This window comes from Cervus elaphus, chromosome 24 (assembly GCF_910594005.1).
Source record: "Cervus elaphus chromosome 24, mCerEla1.1, whole genome shotgun sequence".
NCBI classification, from domain to species: domain Eukaryota; kingdom Metazoa; phylum Chordata; class Mammalia; order Artiodactyla; family Cervidae; genus Cervus; species Cervus elaphus.
In genome coordinates, this window is record NC_057838.1 from 43,099,973 (window position 1) to 43,106,771 (window position 6,799).

Sequence of the window (6,799 nt, forward strand, 5' to 3'; positions counted from 1 at the left end):
TTAGAATTTCACCTTATCTTTTTCACTGGGATTCCATTCCCCTTGATTCTGTCAAGAATCTCTCTGAGATTCTAGGTCTAGTAACGAACTTTGAGAAGTGTTTGAGTCACTCTCCTAGAGAAGTGTTAGTGACTCAGTCATGTCCAATTGTTTGCGACCCCATGGACTGTAACCCACCAGGGTCCTCTGTACATGGAATTCTCCAGGCAAAAATACTGGAGTGGGTAACCATTCCCTTCCCTAGGGTATTTTCCCACTAAGGGATTGAACCCTAGTCTCCTGCACTGCAGGCGGATTCATTACCATCTGAGCCACCAGGGAAGCCCCCCTCTCCTGGGTAGACAAGTTTTTATTTACTTCTCCAATATTGATTCTTTTTCCTTCTGCTCTTCCTCTGAATCCACACATTTTATATACTCATCATGTGATTCAGGATACTGAGAACCTACAGCAAAGAGTCTGCTGCCCAGTAACTCACATTGAAAGGAACAAGATCATAAAGTTGTCAGATTATTTCCCACTGGGACCCCATATCTGAAAAACAGGAACCTGGAAAGCAGGCTTTCCAACCCACCCACAGTCAAAGATAAGCACCCAAGGTGTTGGCATATGGCTTGATGTACTACCAAAATTTCTGTGAAACTCTTCCTGCATCCAAAAACTCCTTACAATTCATTTTATTTCTCAATGTATCTGTTTATTTTAAAGATTTTCTAAAAATATTTTAAGCTCCCTGCCACAAAGAATAATTGGCACTTGTTAAAGGTTCCTCATGCTTTCAAATACAGCCTGACCCAGCTCTTCCTACCATGGGATTGCTCATACCCTTGTCTCCATACTGAAAATAAAAGGTCTGAGTGATCACAATAGTTTTAAATGTTACATTTTACCCAGTGCTTTTATGTTGATCAGCATCATCAAAACATTAATTGTCAACATTAATTAAATACATACTGTATGTCAGGTATTATGCAAACTCTTTACACACACACTCTCACTTAACAGTTAAAAGGCACTGTTTATTTCTCAATGTACAGATATAGAAACTGAGGCTTAAATAAAAGAAAAGTTAAATAACTAGTACTTAATTGCACAGCCAAGAAAATCAGGATTTTGATGATTCCTACAGTTGGTGAAATGAAATCACCGTGCCCGACACACAGTGAGGCCAAACAACACCAACACGTCAGAGTTGCAAACAGTGAAAGGTTTACTGAAGGCCCTGCAAGGAGATAGATGGCTCCTGCCTTAAAAACCACAAACTACCCAAAAGCTTTCAGAAAAGTCCTTTCATAGGAAAGGTGAGGGAGGGGTATGGTAAGTTGCTGCAAACTGCTCAGTTGGTGTGAGAGCGTTTGTCCTTGAGGTGAGTCATGGTCAGGGCACAAATGATCCCGTAAATCTCCACCAAAAAAAAGTTACTCTCTGTTCTGACAAGAAAGGGCAAGGATCTCAAGGAACAACGTTCAACCTCTGAGGCCCAGGTTCCTGGCTGAGAGGATACAGATCTCAGTTAGCAGCTCCCTCAGGGCCGGTCCTCAGGCCCCACCATCGCTGAGGGAGCCAGGCAACCAGGACCTACCAGGCCCTCAGGTTACTCAGGCCACCCACACGGTGGGGGCAAGTCCCACAGACCATGTTCCAAGCAGACAACTGCTGCCATTAGGCCTCAGAGGTGAGGATGGGGAAGAGGTTCACCATGGCCTCAAGGTCTGGGCCCAGCCAGTGGGCAGACTTGGCAGGGGCTCTGGAATCCTGCTGGACACAGGCCCCATCCTGTTCCCTGGGCCTTCAGCTCACCCACTGGCTAGAGGCCCGGTGAGCTAGAGAGCTAGGGAGAGGCCAGGATCCATCTCTTACCTTATTCTCCACATCAGGACCACAGCTCTGCTGACTGTTGACAGACTAGCCCAGTAGGTACCTGTTTAACAGTTGGTCGCTTCGGAGGCCCACTGCAGCACCAACCAGTGGCTGAGCGGGACCACTAACCTTCACTGTTTGACAGATGCTCACTTGGGGGAGGGGCCCATTACCAAGTCAACCAGTGGCTGAATATGACCACTAATAGTCCCAAGGTAACCTTCCTGATAACAGTATGTGAACCGTGAAATTCCAGATGTTCAAGCTGGATTTAGAAAAGGAAGAATCAGAGATCAAACTGCCAACATCTGTTGGATCATTGAAAAAGCGAGAGAGATCCAGAAAAACATCTATTTCTGCTTTATTAACTATGCCAAAGCTTTGACTGTGTAGATCACAACAAACTGGAAAATTCTTCAAGAGATGGGAATACCAGACCACCTGACCTGCCTCCTGAGAAATCTGTATGCAGATCAAGAAGCAACAGTTAGAACTGAACATGGAACAATAGACTGGTTCCAAATCAGGAAAGGAGTACGTCAAGACTATATACTGTCACCCTGCTTATTTAACTTATATGCAGAGTACATCATGAGAAACGCTGAACTGGATGAAGCACAAGCTGGAATCAAGACTGCCGGGAGAAATATCAATAACCTCCGATATGCAGATGACACCACCCTTATGATAGAAAGTGAAGAACTAAAGAGCCTCTTGATAAAAGTGAAAGAGGAGAGTGAAAAAGTTGGCTTAAAGCTCAACATTCAGGAAACTAAGATCATGGCATCTGGTCCCACCACTTCATGGCAAACAGATGGGGAAACAGTGGAAACAGTGACAGACTTTATTTTGGGGGGCTCCAAGATCACTGCAGATGGTGACAGCAGCAATGAAATTAAAAGACCCTTGCTCCTTGGAAGAAATGTTATGATCAACCTAGACAGCTTATTAAAAAACAGAGACATTACTTTGCCAACAAAGGTCCATCTTGTCAAAGCTATGGTTTTTCCAGTAGTTGTGTATGGATGTGAGATTTGAACCATAAAGAAAGCTGAGCGCCAAAGAAGTGATACTTTTGAACTATGGTGTTGGAAAAGACTCTTAAGAGTACCTTGGACAGCGAGGAGATCCAATCAGTCCATCCTAAAGGAAATCAGTCCTGAATATTCATTGGAAGGACTGATGCTGAAGATGAAACTCCAATGCTTTGGCCACCTGATGCGAAGAGCTGACTCATTCGAAAAGGCACTGATGCTGGGAAAGATTGAAGGTGGGAAGAGAAGAGGATGACAGAAGATGAGATGGTTGGATGGCATCACCGACTCAATAGACATGAGTTTGAGTAAGCTCCGGGAGTTGGTGAAGGACAGCGAAGCCTGGTATGCTACAGTCCATGGGGTCGCAAAGAGTCGGACATGACTCAGTGACTGAACTGAACTGAACTGAACCTTCCTGGCAGTGCTGCAGTCCATGGGGTCGCAGAGTCAGCTGTGACTGGGTGACTGAACAACAGCAACAACAAACCTTCACCTGGCAATGAGGCAACAAAGGCCGCATGCTAAGGGCTGTGCGTGGCCACACTCTATTACACTGTGATATACTGCCTATTCATATTTGTTTTCCCACACTACTTGTAGAGACTTTATCAGACTCTCACATTCAAAAGAGGAAACCAATACTTCCAGTTTCACATCACATACTGAAAGAGCAGCAGAAGTATCAATTCAGTATCTTCTGACTTTAAGATTTTCCATTCTACCACAGCTGCCAGTATCATTTCCAGTTTCACATTTCTAGAAATCATGATAGAAAAAAGCTTAAATGAAGCAACGGAACATGAGGAAACTTGGAGTCCTTATTTTCATGTAAATCGTCTCAGAATGAAGGTCAAGACATAAAGATTCAATGACCTTAATTGTAAAAGAATTAGAAATTCCATTAGTAACTATCACAATTTAATAATGTTCATTTTTTGTAAGAATGGGTGATAGTTACAGGAAATTATAGCAACCTCTTAATTTCTAAGACTATTTTTTCAAGTGCATTTTCCTAGTTAAAGATTAGGTGACTTTTTCAGCTGCCAATAACAAAAAGGTTGAGAAAAAAAAATTGCTATTAAGAAGTTTCCTATCTTCAGACTGCTTCTAACAGGAATGCACAGTGGTAAGTTCCCTGTCCCTAGAGGAACAGGTAGAAACTAGACAAACTTGTCAAGGATGGGACAGAAGAGATTCACAATCTTTTAGGTTGACAGACTTTTTGAGAATGTCATGGACATTTTCCCCACGAAAACACAGAGATGTGCAAAATTCTGCATATGCTGGGGTAAGAGGCTTTGCTCTGCCATGTCTATATGGCAGGAAATCACTTGGTTTGTAATGAATTTCATAAGTGTGGGTATAGAAAACAATATGTTAACTGGGCAGGTTTTCCATGGGCTTTGGCTCATCTCCCTCCCTTCCCTCCCTCAACCTGGTCTCCAAATACCTATGGAAAAAGGCAGTGGCAATATGGCATATTTTGTATGGCCTACCAGATGATTTATTTATTATCTGTTCAACCAAGAGCTGTCACATTAAAAAAATCAAATTTCTAGGTTCTGATGAATAAAATCAGAGGTTCAAGGTAACCATGGGCATTTTAAGAAAATACCAATTTGCTGAAGCTGAGTGAAGATCAAACCATGACTTTAGATGAGGCCATGCCAGTTTGCCACAGCCCTTATCACCATCTATTGTCATCCTCAGCCTTATTTACTAATTTATGTTTCTTATTTCATTATGCATTTCAGCTTGTGATCCCTGAAAGAGAAAAATCTTTTTTGGTCCAAAGTTTTCCAAACTGGCTCCCAAAGCAGCTGGCATGCTTCTGTTTAACCATAGTGTCTCTCAATAGAGATACACACAGTACTTAAGGGAGAGGAAAGAGTGAGCTCAGGGCCAAATCAAACATGGGAGCAGAGAAACCTTTGACAAAAGTCTAAGGAACAACCAAATAGACCCATTACTTTTCAGTCCATATGCCCATTTTCTCCTGATGACCAGAAAGAGATGGTCATCTCCTGATGACCACTTCATAAGCTTTTAGAGACCAGAGACAAGGTGCAGTTCTTTCAACCAGAAGCCTTCCTCTCCAAGCCCACTGACTACGAGCTTGAACTTGGAGCTGTTCATACAGAGACAGGAAAAGATTCTTCCTCCTTTGCTCAATTCACCTTGTGTAACAGAGCCCCCAGCTCACTTGTCAAGGAGAGAGGAAGGATCTGGAAAAGAGGTAGGGACGTGAAAAGGAGATGCTTCTCCACGGGCATTTCCACTAAAATACAAATTGAGATTCCCAGAAAAACTCCAGAGGCACCTACAGAACTGATTACACATTGTCCTCCAATTTCATAGAACTTCCATGTCAGTGCATTAGACATTGACGATTTCAACAGAGTGTTTGGATGCCAGGTTCAAGTGTTTTTACATCACGCGACGAGCAAACATCTGTGGCAGTTTCATGATGATTCAGTTACATTTCTCTGGATAGTAGTACATAGCCACTGATTTAAGAGATGTTACTGTTTCTTGGATCTTCCACATCGCAGGCAGACTCTTTACCAACTGAGCCATCAGGGAAGGTTGGTTCTCACCTTATTATTACTAAGAAGACAGAGGAGCAGAGAAAGATGAAATGCTGATGGCGGTAACAAAAATTGTAGATCTGCTCACCTTAATTCAAGTAAGACAAAGATAGAATCACTAAACAGCATTTCACCTCAACTGAATGCTCACTGGTCTTAGCTGTATATTAACTCTGAAGGCAAAGACCTAATTTCAGAGCATATAGGAAATACTGAAAATATATCAAAGAGAGAAACCAATGACTGTAATTAGAAAACTGATCATTTATTTCTAATACTCTAGCATTGGAACGCTGCCAGAATGTCATAATTTGTATTATAAACTCTCATAACTTACAAGCAGTAGTCAACTTTTCAATCTTCTCCATTTTGCCTACATTTCCAGGAAGGCATTATGTATGACACCAAAGAATTATAATTTTAGTTTTGTTATTAATGGTTTTTCAGTTTAATTCAAGACACATAACCATTTCTGGTCTGTTTTTTCCTCTGTCAAATGAGGCATTCTATCATCCCAGAGATACTGGAAGGAGAAGATGCAATAGTGGATATCAAAATGTTTGGAAAAGGTAAAGTAAGATACTACTCAGATATAAAGTGCTAGTAAAGCATGAGCGTGTTATGTAGACACCGCTTATTGTCTCACATAAAAACCTAACTAATGGGTTGCAGCTGCTCTCCCAGTTTCACTATGCTGCCCAAGGACAACAAGAAGAAACATGCTGGAAACTTGGTAAATAAAGACAAAGATCCAGTGAAAAAATCTGGGGGTAAGGCCAAAAAGAAGTAGTAGTCCAAAGGCAAAGTCTGGGACAAGCTCAATAACCTAGTCTTGTTTGACAAAGCAAATATGACAAAACTCTGTAAAGAAGTTCCCAACTATAAGTTTATAACTCCAGATGTTGTCTCTGAGAGACAAGATCGTGGTTCCCTGGCCAGGGCAACCTTTCAGGAACCCCTTAGTAAAGGACTTATTAAACTGGTTTCAAAGCACAGAGTTCAAGTAATTTACGCCAGAAACACCATGGGTGGAGATGCCCCAGCTGCTAGTAAAGATGCAAGAACAGGTCCCACCAATGTTACATTTTGAAAAAAAAAGGAAAAAGCTTTATTACATAAAAAGATAACTCATAAAAAGTTACTTTTTTTTCCACAAAGACATTAAGACATATTTATTTTATTTTACTTTAAAATCATCTTTTAAAACTCCTTAAGTTCTCTTTTCATTAAACAATGCCCCTAATAGTCTCCCAGGTAACACAATCAAGATGCAATTTAGAAAACAAGTGATTACAAACACTTAATATTCATCTA

The 6,799-nt window shown here is 41.4% G+C and overlaps 1 pseudogene; it reads left to right on the plus strand.

The window, feature by feature from the left end:
* The first annotated feature begins 6,176 nt into the window (after nt 1-6,176).
* Nucleotides 6,177-6,575, plus strand: LOC122682682 (annotated as a pseudogene).
* The last annotated feature ends 224 nt before the right edge of the window (nt 6,576-6,799 follow it).